The sequence below is a fragment of the Melanaphis sacchari genome, unplaced genomic scaffold, assembly GCF_002803265.2.
Source record: "Melanaphis sacchari strain LSU unplaced genomic scaffold, SCAv2.0 Contig31_pilon_pilon, whole genome shotgun sequence".
NCBI lineage: Eukaryota > Metazoa > Arthropoda > Insecta > Hemiptera > Aphididae > Melanaphis > Melanaphis sacchari.
Genome location: NW_020271193.1, coordinates 1,392,765 through 1,416,405, shown reverse-complemented (window position 1 = coordinate 1,416,405; position 23,641 = coordinate 1,392,765). Strand labels below are relative to the sequence as shown.

Sequence of the window (23,641 nt, the reverse complement as noted above, 5' to 3'; positions counted from 1 at the left end):
GTATATGCATGTTGTAAATGTTTACAACAAAAAAAAAGTTTACTACTGCCACAAAAACAATACTATTAACTACCTAATTAAATTCTATTAAAAAAGAGCAAATGGCCATCGGCTAATATTTAAATTAAAACAAAATATATATACTTAAAAAAATGCAACTATTTCCAAATTTCTTATTTTTTATTTTGTACAATTGGTAGCTTAAATTAATACAGATTTTACTATTGTGACCTGACAAAGTAAATAGATTAAACATCACTTGTTTAATGTGAACCCTTTATTTTACCTTAATTCTATTCCTTAAATTAATATTACAAAGAAAATGAGCACAGAATAAATTAAATGCATGAAATAAATATAAAAGCGAATGGGTATTCCAAAAAAAAAAAAAATATATACAATTAACATAAATAATTATTAATATTTTTAAATAAAAACACAGACGTGCATACATAAATGCTTATGTGCATAAATATACCATGATGATGTTGTAGAGTGCACATCAATGCACTATTAAGATGTTTCAGCACATTTTCTTCATAAACTTTTTAAGAATAATGAATTTATTTCTAATATTATGTTTTATGTAACAGTTAAAATTATAAAATTAAAAATAAATATATTTATCAAAGTAGTAGTAGTAGTATAATGGTAAACATTCTTAATATTTTCTTTAAATCAAATTACTATGTACATTTTACAAAGAAACCTATAACTTAATGCTCCTTCAAAACACCATCTTCAGCATGATTCTTAACTGATAATATTATTATCTTATCGGTACCATGCACTAATCGCATATGATTTCTCAAATTATCAGGCCGTTTACACTTTTTATCGCAGAATTGACACTGAAATTGTGGTGTTTTATTGCATTCATATTTTAAATGTTTGTTTAAGCAAGATATATTTTTATAACTTCTGCCACAATTTTGAGGGCATAAAATCACTTTTTTAATACTGTTGACTAACGATACAGTACTTAGTATGCGTATTTCTGTAAAAAAAAAAATATATATATATTGTAATGGTTTTATTTGCAACATTTACAAACAAACAATTAAACTATTCAGTCATTATATTAGAAGCACAAATCTATATATAAGATAGAAATTGTTAAATTAAGTTTTCTACATATTTTTTATTTAAAACAGACAAACTAAGACCAAAGTATTTCATAACATTTAATTTTAATAAAATATTAATTCGATGTAATAATAGGATAAAGTTTATTTTATGGCAAAACAATAATTAAAATCATTTTTAAATACACGTATAATAGATATTCAATAATAAATAATTATAAATTTATAAATAAACAATTTATATACTGTCATCATTTATATGACACAGTTATGTATTCTAATCATATGTATCTTGTGATTAATACGTTGCTTGAAAGGCTTGCGGCAAATAATGCATTGGAATTTAGGATTCACTCCACATTCATACTTCAGGTGTCTAGCCACACTGCCTTTGTGCTTATACTTACGACCACATCTGTTAGGACAGTGAATTTCTTCTTCACCGTCAACCAAATGAGTACCTATAATAGTATAACAAAAAAAAACCCATGTCTATCAGCTATAAATTTATACTGATAGCAACAAGCAACAACAAAGCTCCCATAAATGCAAACAAATAAAAATAAAGCTCTGTTATAAAGTAGTTTAGATATACTATTTATTTAAAACTAAGCATTAGTTATTTATATACACATTTTAAATGTCCTACAAATTGAAATCACAACTATCTCTTATATTTCTTATTATTTAAATAGGCTTTAACAACAAAGATAAATTTCTTTTTAAATTATATACTAATAATAATTAGGTAATATGTATATTTAAACAAAATATACAATAGTTATTAATTATAATAATATATTAATATAAAACTAGAATATGAAATTAATTTGAAATCCTTACAAGAATTTATTTAAATAACTTAAGTAAAATTTTAATTTAAGTTGTTACATACCATTTAAAAAATTTCAAATCTTGTACAGCCAACTTTTCTAATACTCCATTTTATGACCTTCCACAATTAAATGAATGTACAATAAAATACTTTCATTCAACAAAATATTAAAACATTATAAACTAAAATATGTTTTAACTGTATACTGTTCATGTTTGTTCCAAGAAAATTGATTCATCTAAAAGTAAAACAAATGTAACAATTAATAGAGGTAATTAAAATTATAAATACCTAATACATAGATAATACAATTTTTTTATTTGACATGAGGTATATTTTTAAGTTTCTAGATTGATATATAAAACTGATTGTTCTTTATTTTTTCATGACTATTATTTCATTTTGATATGCTGAAAATTTAAACAACTAATTTTTTATCACACCTAAACCAAAAGTTTCATTTTTTTTACCTCTATTCGTCTTAAGGATAGTAGATTTTGCTGTGACAGAGTTAAGTGAAAATTTCAAAATGCAAAGATTAGGAAATTGGAAACACTCACTCAGTAGCAATCAGGAGGTTACAATTCAAATCAGATTAATATACATAAAAGTATTGATACATTTTATTTGTTACAAGTTGATCTCTTGCAGTGTTACCCATAGACCATAACAAATTAAATAATACAAATAGATTAAACTCCTTAAATGAAAACTACATATTATATTTTTAACAAATATAAAATACAGGTTTAAAATGATAAACTACCATAGAGTATGTATGCTAAGTTTCAAAAAAATTCACAAAGAAATAATGTTTTCCATTTTTACCTCTTTTAACCCCTTCAGAAATTAATTTTTAAGAATTCTTTTTTATTGGATTTCTACATTACAGAACAAAACGACTAGCTAAATTTTATACTTGTAACTCTATCAATTTTAGCTAGGCGATGATGAATCAGTGAATCATGACATGTTATTTTACACGTATAGATTTTAAATACTAACAGGTAGTTAACAAGGATGTTCATATGTATCAATTTAGGGGAATTTTAGATGTGTTACTTCCGTTCTGTTAATACAAGAACAGTATTAAGAACAATTCATCATGGAATAGGTTAGGAATACCATAATAATGATAGAAGTGACAAAGGTGTGATAAAAAATATGTAGTATGTATGATTTATATGGGAAAACAATTTCAGTCTTGGGTAAATATAACGCTAACCTGTGGCTTGGGATCTTAATTAAAATAGCTCACTTCTCATATTTGCCTCTCAAAATATTATTATAATACTTTTACAGTATACAATTGAATTATAACGAGTATTATTTTTTTTTATTTTTTTTTTTTTTTTATAATTAAAAAATATTGGTTGGTTATTTATACTTAATAACAAAAGATAATCTTTTATAATTGTGTTATACTAATATTAATCAAATAATATTTAGTTTAAAATTTAAACATTTTTGGTTAATTATTCAAAGAATAATTACGCAAGTGTTATATCATATTTTAAAGGTTAAACAAACTATTATACAATTTAAATTATGTATCCAACTTAATATTATAAACATATTGAAGTTTTGATAAAAAAATAAAAATTAATGTTAAGAACTGATAATAATTATACATGACAAAATATATACATATTTCTATTTTTTATATTTATTAAAAAAGGAAAAAATACAAAATTCATTAATATGAATATCTCATATTTCATTATTCTATGACATAAATTTAAATTTGTACTTCCATTTAATGTAAACTTAATACTTAATTTATTTATACATATCTCAAGTCATACATATTTGATACATATTATTACTTTTTATTTAATTATATTATAATTCATATTTTTAGGATATATAACAATAAACACTAAATTAAAAGAAAAATCTGAGCACTCACAATATCACATGTAAAATAAAATTATATATTTATACAATTTTTCTACACATGATTAAAAAAAATAATATAACATATACACAAAAACTGTATATTAAACAATTTAAAGAGAAATTTAAAGATTGTTAAATACTTATACTTTTAGTAATTTGTGTTTTATAACAACACTAACTGCAACAAACATACAGTTATGATTACACTATTATTAAAAGAATTGTTTTTAACAATAACAATATCATAGACAATGAATCATGTTAACATGTTGCTTAAATTATTGTTATAACTACTATTGCGTTCTTTGGATTTTTTACATTAAATTTTAATATAATGAGTAAAAATAAATACATACAATTTATTACATAATACCTAATTCCATAAAAACAAATTAATAATTTTAAATAAGCCAGTTAAAACAATATTTTCAATAAGTACACAAAATATATTTTATTATATTACAATAAAACAATATTGATAAGTGATAAATAAATAAATCATTAAATACCATTTATATTAAAATTTTAATAAAATTTAAAATATTAATATTTATTACATTATGTTATATGAAAAAAAAGTTTTTGGGCGTAAATTTAAATTATCTATTCTAGTATATAAGTATATATTCTTTATACAATTATAAGTTCTAATGGTTTTTAAAATACATTATATTCTTAAAATACAAGAATAACTGTTTTGTAAGATAAATATTATAAAAAAATTGTTTCTTATTAAATAATTTTTATGATACCTAGGATATGTAGATACTATTTTTACTTATAATAATAGTTAATATCAATGATTTTTTATAGTGTATATAATTTAATTTGATAACATTGAAAAAATATACTTTGTTCAACAAATCAATTAATTCAATTGAATATGCATGAGATTGGGATAATTCAATAAATTAACAAGTGACAAATGTTAACTAATGTATTTAATTTTTAGTCATAATTTCTAGACTATAAGGAATCAGCCTTCAAGTTATGACATAAATTAGAAATTATATGAAATACAACTATGTTAATAAGTAAAAATAATTGTTTAAATTATTTAATCGAAATTTCATTAGTCGATATGTTTACTATAAAAATAATTACATATTTTACATAATTATAACTTTTGAGTGGCAACAATTTTTTCACATTTTATAGAAAATTAAACAAATGTAAAAAAATGAGATCTTTTTGAACTTGAACTATACAAAAAAACCTGGATTTGTCCATAACCAACTTTAAAAATTTAATAATACTTATAACTAATAATTTATACAATTTTTTTGTTCAAGAATGTATCTTTTCTACACCTAAAAATGTATTTTATTATATAATCTTTAATTGGTGAATTTACCAATTCATTAACATTACTTTTGTTGTTTAAAACTTTTGTCAACACCATGTATTGACATTAAATGCATCTTAAACGTTTCTGGTTGCTTATATGTTTTACCACAAATGGGACATTTAAATTGTGGCTCAATACCACATTCATACTTTAGGTGTCGTACCAAACCTTTTTTGTACTTGTATTTTCGAGAACATTGTCTTGGACAGTAAAACATTCCATCAATACATCGTAGTAATTCAAATCCTGAAACAAGTGAATAGCCCACAAGCATAAAATAAAATTTTTGTTAGAATATGCATTAAGTTCATGCAAAAATTCAAAAACTATAAGCTGAGACTAATGAAGTTATGAAAAAGCAAACTAACTATGTATAAAAAAAAATTAATTATACAATAAAATATTCATTATTTTAGATTATTTATTTATTTTTACCATAGTTAATAAAACATTTAACAGTGACTAAAAATATAAACATACATAATATAATATTTTAACTTTATTGTTACAATGTAACATTAGACCTAATAAGTTATTTAATTAAATTTACCTAATTAGATAACTTATATGAATATAAATCAAAATAATTTTATTTAAACTTCATATATTATAATATAATAATAACTTATAAAAATTTAATTACATTTATATATTTCTAGTTGTATATACTTTAACATTTTTTAAGCACATAATTTAAAAGTCTATAATGAATTATACAATGTAAGATGTATAATAAATATTTCTACAAATTATATAAAACATAATAACATTAAATTACATTTTTGCACTCGCAACATTACTATAATATACTAAGTTAACCGCAAAAATAACATTATTTTAAGTACCAATTGCAAAAAAAATATATTATGAACCGTAAAGTTTAAATTTTTAATAATTTTAAAACAAATTTGTGTAAATACAAAATTATTATGAATCAATCAAATTAAATTAAAAACATGGTTATATTAATTATTGAAATATGTAAAACTGGTTTTGTATGTTCTTTAATGATTTTATGGCTGACATATCTATAAAACAAATTTCAAAAATCTCCTATATAACATAATGCTATACACAATATGTATATAAATATATATATATATATATATATGTTTATAAATAATTAAATTCTAGATACAATCTACAAACTAAAAAATATAAATTCACTTACCTATATTTTCTTTTTTTCAATAAAATAAATAAAAAAATATAATCTTTTGTTTTCATATAATATATTAGATTAATTATTATAAAAATGATTATACTATATGAAAATCATAAATATTAAAAATAGGAAAAACGCTGATAATAATAAAAACAATCTATATAATAATGTACAATATAAGTTTAATCTATACAACACATAATATCATGTATTTGACTCAATGATAAATATTTTAAATAATACATGTAACCATGTATAATAAATTATAATGATATAGCAACAACTACTTTCTATAAAACATCTTTAATATACTTACTACCTAATTAACCGAACTAAATTTGTGAAGAAAATTTGTTTTAAAACTTAAAATATTAATTAAAAAACATAAAATTACAAGATATATATTTCATGAATAATAAGCATTAAGTATTATATTAATGGTTAACGATAAAATTTGAAAAAATATTTTCTTGTCTCTCGCCTTACCTTTAACTCCAAACTTGAAAATGTAATAAATCAATTGAAGATCTGAAATAATTAATTAATCTACTGTACAAAATAAGTATACAAAATGTAATAAATGGTACCTTTTATTTGAGGATGAAATTAAATTAAATGATTTATAATGAAAATATATTACTATAAATAATTATAAAATTTTTGAAATTCAAGAATTATTGAAAATAGCTTTATTCAATAAATAATAACATTAATAATCGGTTTGGGAATAGCAAGAGAAACTGCATTAAAATGTTCATTACAAATATAACTGGATAACTTTAAGAGGACAGGAGCGTGATTCATTTTCGGCCGAAAATATAGCTCACTTCTTCAATTATTACACCCAATATAATATTCTGATATTAATTTTGAACACGGATTTGTATTCGTCACTAAATTATTTATGCTTTGACTATTTTTTTTCTTTTACTTAAAAATTTAGTAACAAAAAAAATAAAATTATAGCACATTCATGGTTCAAATTTCAATACATTTATATAGAATATGAAAAATGTACGACTGTTAAAGCATAGAAAATTTAAAGAAAAATTCAAATCTACATTTAAAATTGAAATCGGAACATTCTACTAAACGTAGTAATTGAAATCACTAGCAATATTTTTTGAGTACCCCAAATGTTGATGGCAGACAAAATAAAGAAAATAATAATAAGAAGAAAAACTCACACATTGTAAGGTCAAAAAAATTATCACTTCGCTCAGCATTCTAATATATTTTAAACAACGTTAAAATTGGAATATTTTTGTAACATGAATTTTTGATAAATTTATTACTTTTTTTTCAAATTGTATAGGTACTTTTTGAGTGGTATAAGAATCATTGATATTGCATAGATTCTTTTTTGAATCAATTCACTGTATTAAACACAAGGGTTTCAAATGTTCATTTTCAGAAAATATGATGTTAGTTAATGAAAAAGAAAATAAATTTTTTGCAATTTTGTTTTCAAATGTTTAGTATGTGGAATTGTTGAAAATAATTATGTTGTTATGTAGTTTTTTTTTAAGTAGGTTTTTAAACGATGTGGAGAGTGCCTGATTGCAGCAAACGCGCTACATCAGACAAACAATCAATTATTACATCAAACACATTATATATAAGTCGCTGGGTAGGTACGTAAATTTTGGTGATTCGTTTACTCAAGTAACAACCATATACTCATCTTCTTCAGAGCTCCTTATTCTCATACATATGTATTTAATCAATTATTATTTATTTTTTATTTTTTTTTTGAGTAGGTGATTACAATATAAAATCTATGAATAACTTAACATAACTGACAAAAAATAAATAAATAAATAAGTGTAATAATATTTACCTTGTAGATTTTGAATAACTTCTGAGAGACAAGAAAATATATATTTTTCAATTTTATAAAATTAGTTATATTTGTGCATATTGTATTTTATACCACTTTTTGTTTTAATATATCATATTATATTATAGTATTATGCCATACCATGGTATACTATAGTCAAATATGTATATAAAGTACCTTTTTAATGTTTAAAATGTAAAAAATGTACAACATTTATACCTACTTATCACTAAATAATGGTTAAATGTTTCACGATTTCTATTTTACTGAGATAATGTTTTTGAAATAAAAGATATGCATATGTGTTACCATAAATTAAGAAAATGTAGATAATGAAGTAATTAAGAAGATGTTATATCTGAATATGTGGTCTTTGTCTTAGAAGCATACAGTATAGCAAATTTACATTTGACAGAACCAATTATGTGTTATTAGATTTAGTATTGAAATGAATTAATTTATTATCAAAATAAAAGATTAGAACATTACCAATATTATTGAATTTTTTTCGATATTTTAATTTAAACCTTTTCAATTTATAATATTTGAAAATACTTATAACTTGCTTAAAAATTAAAATATCTGAAAACAGCCAAGGCTTGAATATTACTTATGTTCTTACCTTTGACCTTAATAAGTTAATTCATTAGAATAGTAAATCCAACAACACATAATGGATTCTACTGAACACAATTTTGCTTATATTTACACTTATAGATGGAAATACATATAGACATAGCATTATCTTACCTAGATTTTATAATTAAACCAAATTTATAATTTTTTTTTTCACATTATTACGTAGTGATATATAATTTCCTAGTATATTTCATAAATTGAAAAAAAATAAAGTTTATTTTATTATTCCTTTTAAAATCTGATTAAAAAACTAAATGTCATAAAAATTGTAAAATTTTTCATGAAAGAAAATAAAATAAATTCTGAAATAAAATCTATCAAATTAAAATTAACAAATTAGTATATTTTTAATAACCCATAAGAAAGCTTATTTATTATTATTTTTTTAAATATTTAATTTGATGTTTATTTAACAAAATATATTTTATATTATAAAATGCAAAACTATTTTTAGTTGTATTTATGATATATGAAAAAATGTGCACTTCTTATTTTTTAGTCTAAATTTTTAAGTATGGGTTTAAATAAAAATCACTACGATGCACATTACTATGTAGAAACATTTTTTGTGAAACACATTATAGTCAGTCTTAATAGTTTAAAAATATCATAAACCTTATCTATTTAGACTAGTTAAAGTAAACAATATTAAATCTATAATAATATACAATAACATATTATGCATATCTAAGGATTAATATTAAAAAAGTACTTTTCTTGACTAGTAAGCGTGTTAAGTAAATGTGTAAAATCAAGCTATTTATCATAAATTCCTTTATCCATTTCCCAGTGGTGTACCTACTATCTAAATAAGATAGTATTATCGCATATTATCAAAATGAGATGGGTTGGATTCAGTAAATTACAAATATTTTTATCATAAATTATACATTACATTTTAATTATTTAAAAAGACATACTTAATGACTAAGATCCAAAATTCAATAACACAAAGTTAACATTTTTTTTATCTCAAATACAGGGATTTTAATATAATCTAGCAAGAGAAGTTAATTAACAGTATACACCACTGGTTTATTGGAAATTTTTTTTAAAATAAAAAACCACTTACCTTATTTCCAACTGTAAAATGGAATAACGATATCACCTGTAAAATAATTATATATATAAATATACATTCTAAGTATAACTTTTTAAGTATTTATATTTTAAACAACATAAATTAATTTAGTTAATACATGTTGATAAATTATACAAATAATATGTTTAAATAAGAAAAATATTTCAATAGATCAAGCATTAGACTGTTTTTAAAGGTGTATTGTTGCACTTAAAGACTCAGTGGCAATTCATTTTCTAACCTAGCACTACGGTCGGTCAGAAAAAGTAAATTATTGGGTATTTTTGCTGATTGTTTATATTTAAAAGTTAATTATAAACGATTATAAATTAAATTGCACTTCACGGAGTTTCTAAAGCTAGAATTAAATACACTACTAAATAAGTCTGCTAAAAACTTTATTGCATATAGCCCTGATGAATATCTTTGATAAATTGGGCCTATCATTTAAATTTCACTTTACTCATAAAATTATATGAAACCGTATACACAATTATTTATAAAAATATTTATAGTAATTTCAAACATAATTTTCAGTAGGTTATCATTGGAAAACTCTAATTATCCCAAAATAATACATAATATTTTTTTCAAATCAGGAGTACAACATTTAATTGTTTATTTCTGCATATATCAATATTGGAAATTATTACATGTTGTGTAGGTAATCCAGAACCTAGATTTATAAATAATACTTTAGAGTTAACTTCAAAAATTTTGATAACCTTATTATAAGTATTGCTTGTTGACCATTAAATACTACCAAATTACTAAATAATACTACCTACATAAAAATTACTAATCAAACGCCTAAAGGATTGCCTGCCAATTTCACTAAACCATTTTATAACTTCTCATACATCTTAGATAAAATACTTAGGTTTAGTTTTCGATAAAACACCTAACCCGGTCAACACACCTCAAAGGCAAAAGGAAAAAACTAAATAATTTACTATAAACTAAGATCACTTCTTTATTCTAAAAAAACAGTTCCTATCAAATTTCTTCTCTACAAAATATCATTAAAGCAATAAAGCCTATCTGATTCTATGATATCATTATATGGGGTTCAGTCAAACCATCAAAAATTAAAACAATTCAAGCCTATCAATCCATCTGCTTTAGAATAATTATCAATGCACCTTGGTTTAACACTAACATGGCAATCCACCATGACTTCAAAATTCAAACTGTCAACAAAACTATCATACCATTTTATAAAAGATTCTATTCAAAAACACAATCACACCAAAACCAACTTCATCATCCAGACAATATTTTGGGACGTCTCAAAACGAAACTATTTGATCTAAATTTCAAGCCAATCCAGGTTACGCAGTTGTGCATTTTCCTGCTTAAGCATTCATGTTACCTCAAATCCTATACATATATTATATTAAATCATACATTTTACTTATTGTACTAAAAACTATATACCTAGATTGTAAATATTCAAATAGTTAAAAATTGAAAAAAAAAAAAAACAACTGGTCAATTATTGTTATTAAAATAAAGTAAAATTATATAAGTAGGTACATGCTGCGTTCCAATGTCCAAATTTAAAACAAATTGTAATTATACTATTAGTTTCCATAATTTTGTTTTTTCTATATATTCCATTCACTCACTAGTTAAAAGAAGTTAAGCACTCTCACTCTAATTTTATTGTAATAATTACGCTTTAAGGTTCAAAATCCATTTATTTTTGTATTTAATAAATATTAATATTATGGACATTTAGTATTTATACACTCAAAGAAAATTTATGAATAGTAATAGGTAATAACACTAAACTAAAGTGTTAGAAAACTTATATTTCGGAAGTATGATATAATAATGAACAAAAAAAGTTGAAGTACAAAACAAAACTTAATTTTAACACATTTATCTTCAGTTTATTTTAGTAATACAATTAATTTTTGCTTGCACTGAAGAGCAAACCTTTATATTATGACGAAACAACAACTTTAAAATAACATAAATAATTCCATATACCAACTGGAATTAATAGAATTAATGTTTTGGGAAATTTGTATTCTCAGTATTGAGACATAAACCCAGGACAAATTAGAGTATAAATAAAAATCATCGATATAGATAAAAATGTATTTTCTAAACAGAAAAATAATACAAAATGAATACTACTGAAACAATGGATTATGATTATATAAGACTCTATCATCAAACTAAAAAAAAAAACGTTTTTTGATTCAGGTTTCTAATATTTGTTCTTCTTAATACAATATTGTTAAATATAAAAAAAAAGGGAACAACAATTTAACTAGATTGTTGTCGAGTGATACTAGCAAACTTAAAAAAGCTGGTTTTAAACATTTAAGTATAAACCACAGTAAAAACTTTGAAGACACAAACTCTATACACATAACAGTTTTGGAAATCATCAAAATGGTAGAACAAAAACAGCACAGTGTTTCATTTTTTTCTGTCATTAAAATCATATTTAACTGAATTACTATGGACTATGGTGCCAGAATGTAAAAGAATATAAATCACCAACATTTTAAAACATTAATGAGTTCTTATTTCTACCAGTAAATAATTTATTAATGAATCATGTTTAGCAAAAAAATAATAAAATTTTGTAAAAAAATTAATTTATTATTGTAATAAAACTTTAAAAATATTGTATAAGGAACTAAGTATGATTTGTTAAAAAATAAAGTAGTACATGATAATAAGAGAGTAGAAAATTTTGGTGGTCTTATAAACAGGATATTACCAACATGAATGAATTAAAATAATTCATTTGTAGCAATTTTATACAATATTATTAGTTGTTCTTAAGTGTATCAGAGTTAGCCCTCCATCAATATTTTATAATATACTATCACTTATATTAGGTAAGTATAAACCTATTATAAAGTTGTAAAATTTGTATTGAAGTATAATTACGTAATTGTTATACATCAAATAAAATAAACTATAGTATAATTAGAATTGATTAAAATCATTGACTACATAAATTAAGGTGTAAATAATAATTTAGCAGTGATACAAATTGTATGTTCTATAATTGAACTATAACACATATATAAATTCCAAAAATGTTTTAGAAGATATGATATTGATCTTTATCAATAGGTATGCTTAAAAATAAATATTGTAAAGACTATAAGGCAGTAATTAAAAATTATGATAAATTATCTGACTAATAAGAATTAAAATAAATAGATAGGTGCAAAAAGCAAATGCTATTTTTTTGTCAATAATTATTAATAAATATTTAGAATGAATTTCAGAAGTGTGATAAATTTTCAGTCGTTTTCATTGAATCATGTCCAAATTAAAAATTATATTCATGCTCAACAAAAATTATTATTTTTGAAACAAGTCAAATAGATAATATGATTTAAATACTTAATAAATATATTTTTACACATTTATGACATTTAATATAAAGGTACCTACCTACCAAATTAAATTATTTATATTGTTTAAACATGATAACCAAATTCTATGAAATATATTTAATATATAAAATCCAGAACTTTTTAACTCTATATCATGTACATGAAATTACTAACTGTAAGGTTTTAATTAAGTTTTAACATTAATAGAATAATGTAATTAGACAATTATCATAAATACATATCTACAATCTATTTGAATATTGGTACAATGACAATGGTACTATGGTACCATGATATAAATATATATATTAGTATTTGATCGTATACTATAATACTATAATTTTACTTATTTAATATTGAGAAATAGTTCAAATCTTACCAGTAGTTAAAAAGGTAGGTGTCTTGACAATTCACAGCAAACACAAAACAACAGACAATTCATTTTCATAAAATTAACACTTTTAAAAACACAAGTAATTATATTAATTACGAATGAAATTATGAATATATAAATACCCAACTAAAACAACAATGTAATATATTTCAATAACTAACTTTATTATATACTGAAAATAATATTTTTTTAGTATTTAAGTAGTAAAAAATTATATTGGTGAGTAATTAAAAAAAATATATAAATTAATTAAATAGCCAAATAACTTGGAATATAAAGTATTAAAAGATTAGTAGTACACAATAAAACATACTATTTTTCAAATAAAAAATGGAAATATGTGTGACTGCTTTTAGTTAATCTAAAAGTTAAATAAAATAAGTATTTATTTTATTATTATAGGAATTATGATGTTCATAAAGGTACAATTAGGAAATTGAAAATATAATGACTATTTAATCTTAAGGTGGTCATTCACTACTTATTTTGTTGAACAATATTGGTTTAACTCATATTCCAAAAATGTTTTTTTAAATATATCTTTTTTAATGGTTTTGAACATTAACGTACCAGGCAATGTGCCAAAACCAATTTAAGTGAAATAGATTTTAATACCCATTTTCATTATTATTATTGGTTATCGATAACTTAATAATCTATAATTAAGTAATCGCCTATAAATACGCATATAATAAAATTAATACATATGTACTGACAAATAGTAAGATAAAGTAAATTAATAGTTAGATCGAGTAGGAATTTGTTGTCCTAAATTTAATACAACTATTTTAGATTATAGATAATACATACTTATTTTTAAATAAGAAACAAAACTGATAAAAAAAAAAAAAAATACCTATATACTATACTAAAACCATATACCTACTAAAAAAACCGGATTTAACATTTGATAATGCATATAAAATATATTGCAACATATGAAACGTTTTAAAGTTAATTTGTTTATGTATTATACCTATTTTAATAAACAAAATATTTACAAATATTTTTCAAATTTACAATTGTTGATAACAACTATTAATTTTGTGATTTATCTTGAGGTACCACTTTTATACTTTAAATTTAAAATATTTAAAAAATATATTAACTTATTATAATTGAATGAATTAAATAACATGGATTATAGTAACAATCATCATCAATTATCATATAACTTATTATTACTTTAACGAAAAATTACTAATGACACTTCATTTAACTTTTTTGAATGGATAAACTAAAGTTAATTTTATACATATTATTTTAATTGGATATTTATAATCTTAATTTTTACTAATGAATGCATCATTTAATCACAAATAGTTGTTAACATTAACAAACAAAGCACTATAAGGTTAAAAAAAAGATACACAATAAGTATGTAAACAACCACTTCACTCGATTATTTCAACAGTAGATTTTCAATAATTCAGTAGTCACAAAAGAATTTTAAATATTAGAAAATCTTAAATTGCAATAACGTGTCCGCATACCGAATAACAATTACAAAATTGTATAAAGCGATAGAAAACGAACTCTAACAAGACAAAATCGAAAAATTAGTACTGAAACTCAAACATAATGATAACAACGGATCACCATTCACATTCACCACACAATATTGTTGATAATTTAAACGTGAGGTTATGTTATTATCTCCAACCTCTTAGAAATGGCGCCGAAATAAAAACATAATACGCATAATTTAAATTAAATGCATTTTGCACATTTTAATTTTTAACACTAATACAATTAAAAAATTAACCTGGTTGTTTATAAGTTATTATTTTATTAAATACATCTATGAGTAAGTCTTGTACTTATTTATCATTATTATTATACACATCAATGAGTAATTTGTAATTTTATTTGAATATTTTCTTGAGATTATTCTAAGGTACATACCTATCAAATACAATTATTATTATATTATACAATATAATATGCTCTCATAAATTTTAACATTTAACAACATTCTTACAGTACAGTTTTGATTTTTATCTTCGAAGGAAAAATTAGATTGTATCGGTTATATACCAAGCGTACGAGTTCCAAAAAGTTAGCTATATACCAATGTGCCATGTAGGTACCCTACTATCTATACCTAGTACCTACTAGTGAAACGTACGACCTATAGCGTAATATTTAGTAATGACCAAAATTCTTACCACGTAAACAAATATTGCAGACCAATTATATTACTTAACATCATTAATTAGAATATTTTTTTAAATTGTATAATTGATCTTCGAACTTTTCTTCCATACTTCTTATAGTAAGTATCAATCATCATAATAGAAAACTTTTTATGAAAACTATGACACAATCATATGACCCCAATGACTAATATTAGTTATTGTACTTATTTTTGGAAATTACTACCTTGAATTTATACGTATACGTATAGTGCCGCTTTACTTTACAGATAAAATAAACAAGTTAAAATCACTATACTTTTTTTTAAAGGAAAAAACATATAATTTCTGAATTTACTAGAATAGATTATTTATTTTTCATTTAGTCATAAATATAAATGACTTATTTGATATTCATTGTGCACCTTTGTCCTTTAATATAATGAAAAATTAGGCACACCTAGATTTACCTATTTATTGGAAAAATACAGCCAAATTAATTTCGAATTCATTATCTAAAATAAATGATATACTATATTTATTATTTAATCTTTATCTAATAAGTGAAGTACCTACTAGTACGAAATAAAATGTACAAAAACAATTTAAAATGAGGTAGGCTAGTGGGTACCGATCTGCTATACATTAAATGTTAACTATTGAGTAGGTCATTATAAAAGATGAGTTAAATTTGAATTCAATGATAAATTATCATAAATATTTTACATAAACATCGATAATGAGTAGAAATGATCTGTTGACTTATGTCACTGCAAGTACCTACCTATAATCCATGATTTATTTTTTGATATACCTACTATAAAAGTATACCAGTTAAAAAGTAAATGACTCCGGATAATACGCATTGTATTCCCGGATAGACGATTTATGTCAATGATTTTGTATGTAGAATAAAATTAATAATCACAATAATGTGTAATATGATTATTGATACAATAAGGCGCCGTAACTTATTATACACTATGATGTGTACATAAGGATGAGCTTTTAATATTTAATATAATATACTACTACTCACTTGTTATTTCCCCGTAACAAATGCCCTTGATTATATTCCCGAACTAAGAAGATTAATATTGCATCTTCTGACAATTCATATGAACCATTACAAAATCTTAATAAAGTTGAAAACTTTCTCTATACTTAAAAAATATTAAAAATGCATAACAAACAAAAATTAATATATTTTTTAATGTAAATAAAGTATGTAATATATAGGTATAAATGTAAATAAAAATTATAGATAGTATACATGGTTTTAAATAATAAAAATAAAATTTAATAATAAGTATTTATGTATTAGTATATTACACTTGTAATAATAATTAATAACACAATATAAATGCAATTATAATAAAAAATTCAAAATTGTATGTACAATTTACGATTACTCTTTTAATACGTTATTTTTACCTGGTCCCTTGAAAAGCGTATTAACGGATTCTACTGTAATTTATTTTGCTGTTAGTATTACGATAGGTTAATTTCATTTTTGCTGAAAACAGCATTTATTATATTATTAATATTCATTATTATAATAATATATTAAATTTATATATATTCTGATATTCATACCATTTACATATATTTTCATTTTTCATAAGTTTTAACTTTTGAGTCCACATGACATTATCAGTTAACAGTTACAATAAAACAATTTGAATACTGAATAGGTAATATTAAACTATCAATTGTTTAAATATGTAATTTCATCCAAATTTTAAATTTAAATATTTATAAAAATAGTTGTATTTATATATTTTAAAATTTTTTTGATTTTATGTGTTATAGGTATAGGTACTTCAATTATCCGGATATTTGTTTATCCAGACCAGCCTTGAAAATAATTAATCAGAATAATTGGTGTTCTACTTTCGATATTATACAACATTTTTTTTTTTATATACCTATACATTTTTAACTACATAATAGTCTGCAGATTTATGCAATTATGACAAATTTTATTAACATTTTGACTTCAAACGCATATAAAAAAAAAAATCATATCAAATTCAAACCAATACACAAAAACAGTATTAAATAGAATTAAATATGTTCGTACAACAGTTAATTTATATTTCTCAATAATTTATTTTACAAACCAAAATGAAAAACCCGATTTTTCTAAACTGATCAAATTTTATATCCGATGGCCAATCTGGTCAAAGTGGAGTATTGCAGGTGCACCAAATGTGGTATACATATCGATTAAATTAAATGCTAATTCCTCGACACGTTTTGATTTTAAAGGTCTGAGTGGTAAAAATTTTGTTAGATGGTTCGAATAATTCATAGTAAATTTAAAATCATTAAAACTTTGACTTTGCATATCAATAAGGTTAATTTGAGCTCGTTAACTAAATGCATTATGAAGTATTGGTTTAGAAACTAGGTCTCGTTTTGAATTCGATGATTTTTTTTTTACAGTGCATACAGAAACTTAAATAGATCATAATAGTTTCCTTGGTAATATTACAATATTTAGTCTTCAATTCATAAACCATGGGGTCCCGACCACCATGACCTATTGCAATGTGACTATCGTGTAAAATATAAGATAATTCGTCGATTGATACATAATAGTGTATACACTTTCTATAGTTATAAATCATAATGAAAAAAAATATTTCGGAACGTAGTTAGAACACAAAAACCCCACTTCAGTGTACGTGTCTGTACCATTATATTTTCTAAAACTGATTTAAGTTTTAATTTAACTTGAAAAAATGTTGTAATAAATACCTACTGTACACGAGAATCACTTTTTGCAGATGTTAATATTGATAGAATAATAATATAATAGTTATAATTTATAAGCATAGCCATGTTTTCGCACAATAAGTAGATACTTACCTATATAGAGTGAACAATGTAGTAATTCATTTTTAACAAATTGAGAGAAATCGAAGTAATACATAAAATTGAACTTCATTATATAATATTATGATAATATGTTGATAAACCATGTGGTCGATGGCTATTGGCTATGCATCTCAAATGCAAAGATTGACGGAAAAAAGTGCCAATTTCACATACATCTGATCCAAAGAACAAATTAACAGTTATTATAAAGGTTAAAGGTATTGATTTAAAACAAAATATGATACTAAAGTATACGTATAATTATTAAGGTTTATGAGAAGATTACAGATGAACGTATCGTACATATTTTATGCCTTAAAAAAGGCATAAAAAGGTATAATAAATACCTATGTGAAAGACATTATTTATTTTAGAAATTTAGTTTATATAAAACGTAAATTAAGCTAGATATGTTAAATATTAGTGAGATTTTAAAACGTACAACACAAATGTATAGTTAGTTTTAATATTTTATTATTATATTAGATAAATGTACATAAATAATTAAATTGGGTAATTAAAACATATATTATTATATTGTATTATTTCTGGTATGGCATGGTAAGTAATAACTTAACAAATATTTACTTACATAAAATATAAAGATATATAAAGTATTAAATTTAAAATGTTTATAATATTATATTATTTATTAGTATCTATTTATCAATTATATATTTATATTACTATATATGAGTGTACATACGGCTCGATATTTACTTAGAGGTTTATTTGGGGAGAGGTTAATTTTTATTTTTATTTACTTGCATTTACTATTTAGCGATATAAATTTAGCTACAATGTAAGAACTATGAATTATATTTCTATTATCATACAAACATAAGAATTACATTTCTTATTATAAAAATTGACAATGTAATGAATACAAATAAAAAAAAAATATTTAACTTATTATAAAAAAAGAAGTTTTTTGTTTTCATGAAGACATATTGACTAGGTAATTAAAATATACATAACTAAATAGAAAATATGGTACTACATGAACACTATTTATGAATTAAATAATTAGAATTTTTATTCAGGAGAGGTATTATAGCACACATAAACTAATTTGTAAATAGGTACATCCCAAATTTGCAAAGTAAATATCAAATCATAACATATATAGTAATTTTTGTATATTCATATCAAATAAAGATAGATAAGCCAAATGTGTTAAAAAATGTTATAGTAAAACATACTAAGCTAGTAAGGGGATAGGTACTTTAAAATGGATTATATTTATACCTAATGTCTATCCTTCTACCAATCACATTAAAAAATGACAATAATAAAATAATTAAAGGTAGTTGAATTCGTGACACTTAATATTTTTTTTTAGTTATAATATTATTTTTACAAGACGATTAATAAAGTATATTTTACAATAACATTGAATTTGTTAATCCTAATCGAGATTTAAAAACTACTTATATTATCAATTCCAATCATATTATAATTTTTACTCGAGATAATTCATCATAGAAAGTATCAGCATTCAGTATAGAAAATAGATATACCTACAAACAACAAGCTACAACATTATAGTACCATATTATTTAATATTTATGGGTCATAATATTACATAGGTATGTATTAATTAATAAACGTATCTAAATTTAATTTTAAAACAGTTTATATGTTTATGAAATAAATATATTTATTATTTTAACTTTATTTAAAAATATAATTGATTGTATGAACATAATTTAGAATTTTGGTTTTGTATATTATAGTTACTTAATTAATATTGTTAATAAACTGAAGGACTATCATCTTTACCTACCAAGTGTCTTATCACATTTTCGACGTTTAAAAAAAGACAGTATTTATTTATTATAATCCCTGTTGGTTTACATACTATAATACTATATTTGTGTTGTGCATGTGTATTGTGTTAAGAGGACGTCGCACTCGCATGTGTTGTCTCCGCCTTACTCACGTACGACATAGTAAATTTTCGTTTACCAATTTCAATAGTGTGCTTTTAGTTTTAATATTAGAATAAATTGATCCATTATCAAACTTTTAGGTAAGAACATTATCTATGTTCTCTCGTTAGTATTTCACAATATTTTAATTTTTAAGTGAATTATGAGCATTTTAAAATATTATTGTTCTTCATACCTACTCATAACTCACTTAAAAATTAAAATATCGTAAAAAAACCAACGAGAGAACACAGATAATGTTCTTACCTAAAAGTTTGATAATGGGTCAATTTATTCTAATACCAAAACTAAAAGCACACTATTTAAATTGGTAAACGAAAATTTACTATGTCGTACGTGAGTAAGGCGGAGACAACACATGCGAGTGCGACGTCTTTTTAAGTACTTTAAAATTACTTCTTAAAATATTAGCGTATTAGTCAGTAAAAGTAAGGAATATTCATTTACACGAGTTTACAACAAGTCTACTGCAAAAATTCTCTTATTTCGTCAACAATGTGATTTTCACATTGTGAAACGTGATGCATATCCATATGTCGCTTGAGCACGTCTCTTCTCCTGTAATATGTGAAACATATTGTACAGCAAAACTGGTTAATTTGTCCGCATTCATACATTACGTGCCGCTTCATGTGCTGTTCTCTTTTATAGCTTTTGCCACACGACTTAGGACAACTGAATCGACTATTCTCGTTGTCACCAGTGCGTTCTGAAAAACGGTAGTCAAATATATATAGTTCATATGGCGTATGGAAATAATAACAATAATATTACTTAGTGGCGTGCTCGGCTTTTTTAAAAGAAAAGGGATATATGCATTATTGACAATTTTCAGACTACGTTATAACAAATATATATATTCTTGTATAATATAACAATAGATGCTAGCTAATTATAATTAATCGCGTATGCAAAGAGAATTTTTTATACTATTTAAATAATATGTTATTAGTTAATTTTCGGCGTAAATTACTCCGTGATGGCGATAAATATGCTTTTATTACTTTATCATAAATTTAATACTACAAAAATAAGCCAATGCAAGGAAACTGAGGAAAGAATATACTCATCCCCCTCTTAGTGAGCACGCCAATAATATTACCACAGAATAAATGAAATTTCATTTAATTTGTGATATTACTGTCACGCCAATTTATAACGATATTATAATATGGAGTTTTGTAATCATTCATTGCGCATTCATTCATTATCAAAGCTAAAATATTAATTATAGCTGCGTTTGGTTATATTTAGCAATTAGCCGTAATTTAAGTCCATAATCTATAAATAAAATATGATACATAGATTATAATACAATAAATAATTATGCAGATAATGCACGATAGCGAAATATTGTCTTATAAAACAAGAATTCCAAACATAGGTAACTAATATATATATATTAATTATAATTTTTAAATAACCTAATCAATAACCATGATTCTTTGATGAGTTATATAATTTCAATGGTTCAAATCTACAGTTGACTTAGTTAAAGCCACGGGATCACGATCACAGCCGCGAAGCAATGACTTAGATTTAAAAGCTATTTTTATTTAATTTATTTATTTTCCATAATATTGCTATATAAAATCTTGTGACCAAATGGGTAGAGATACTTAAGACCCAAATTCAAATAATTTGTAAACAGTATAGCACTATAGCCATACAGAGGTGCCTTTAAAAGTAATTACCTTTTTTTTTTATATGATAAGCTGTTAGTTTTTAATGACTAGGACAGTTTGACAATAATTTAAATAATAATAAATTATGATAATACCTATAGAAAGAAAAAAAATATTAACATAAGTACAATTTTAAATCGGTTTCCAATACGAAATTAAACTAACCTTTAAACCACACATTAATCCATGAGATTGACAAAATGTCTCGTTAAAATTAAAAGCTGGTGAAATAATAATAACAATTAATAATTATCTATAGCCCTTTCTTTGTAATAATTGACAATAGTATAAATAAAAATAAAAATAGGTAGGTATATAAAATTATTTATTATTGGCCAAATAGCTTAGTAGTTGAACAAACACTTCAATTTTTAACGATTTATGTTTTTAATTTATTATTTATGTACACAATAAACTCATTAATTTTTTTATAAGTTACTTTCTATTGTCTAAATTATGTAACATATGGGTTTAAAAAGAAAATATTATTTTTATTTAATATAAATTATGGAGATAATAAATAAAATTAATTTTATACCAATATAAATCATATTATATAGATTTTTTGAAGACTTTGTACATAAATATATTTTTTTTAATTTGTATAAATATAATTATAATATCATAATATTAATATATAAAATTGGATATTTAGAAGTATATATATATATAAATAATGTAGATAAATAGGAACGATTATAATTAAATTTCTTTATTAGTGCATTGTAAATTTGTTACTTCATTTTGATATTGTGGGGTGTACGTAATTTATTACACAAAATCAACAAATCAAGTTGTAAAGTCATACATTTCACGAAATTATTTAATATTATCTTAGATGAGTACATTTTAAAGAAAAATCATATATATATATATTCCTGTAAAAAAAAAAAATATACAAGTAGGAATTTATTTTCACTATGAGTCATAACTTATCATTTAAATTAATTACTAATAACAAAGAAGTAATTTTTTTTTATATGAAAAAGTAGTAAATATTAATCCGAAATGACATTATGGGCTAATATCATATGAGCTCTAAGTGACGATACAGGCGAACATGATTTCCAACAAATTCTGCATATTCGCAATTTCCAATACTGTTTAGGGCATCCAAAATCGTTATGAGCAAGAAGCTGGTGTTGAAAATTGTAACTACGGCCACAATTGCAAGGGCACAGAAATACAGTTTGCGGATATAGCAACATTTTAGCTAAGTATTCTGTAATAGTGTAATGTATACGATAAGGATAATTTAATTATGGTGAGATTTTTAAATTTTTAAATAATTTATATTAGATACTTATTGTTAGGTATCATATAAGTTAT

The 23,641-nt window shown here is 22.6% G+C and overlaps 1 protein-coding gene across 3 annotated transcripts in view; it reads right to left on the bottom strand.

The window, feature by feature from the left end:
* The window catches only part of LOC112596283 (zinc finger protein 771-like), a 47,421-nt gene extending 33,647 nt beyond the window's left edge, over window positions 1-13,774 (bottom strand). The window contains exons 1-4 of one of the 3 annotated variants that reach the window (XR_003114759.1): window positions 13,643-13,774; window positions 9,884-9,919; window positions 1,981-2,158; window positions 1,458-1,546 (exon numbers count right to left, since the gene is read on the bottom strand). The gene's annotated coding sequence lies outside the window, so the exon portion shown is untranslated. Of the gene's footprint in view, window positions 1-1,457; window positions 1,547-1,980; window positions 2,159-6,160; window positions 6,196-9,883; window positions 9,920-13,642 lie in introns of those variants that run through there. The other 2 variants (XR_003114760.1, XM_025341875.1) reach the window with 2 other exon arrangements.
* Between the last annotated feature and the right edge of the window lie 9,867 nt (window positions 13,775-23,641).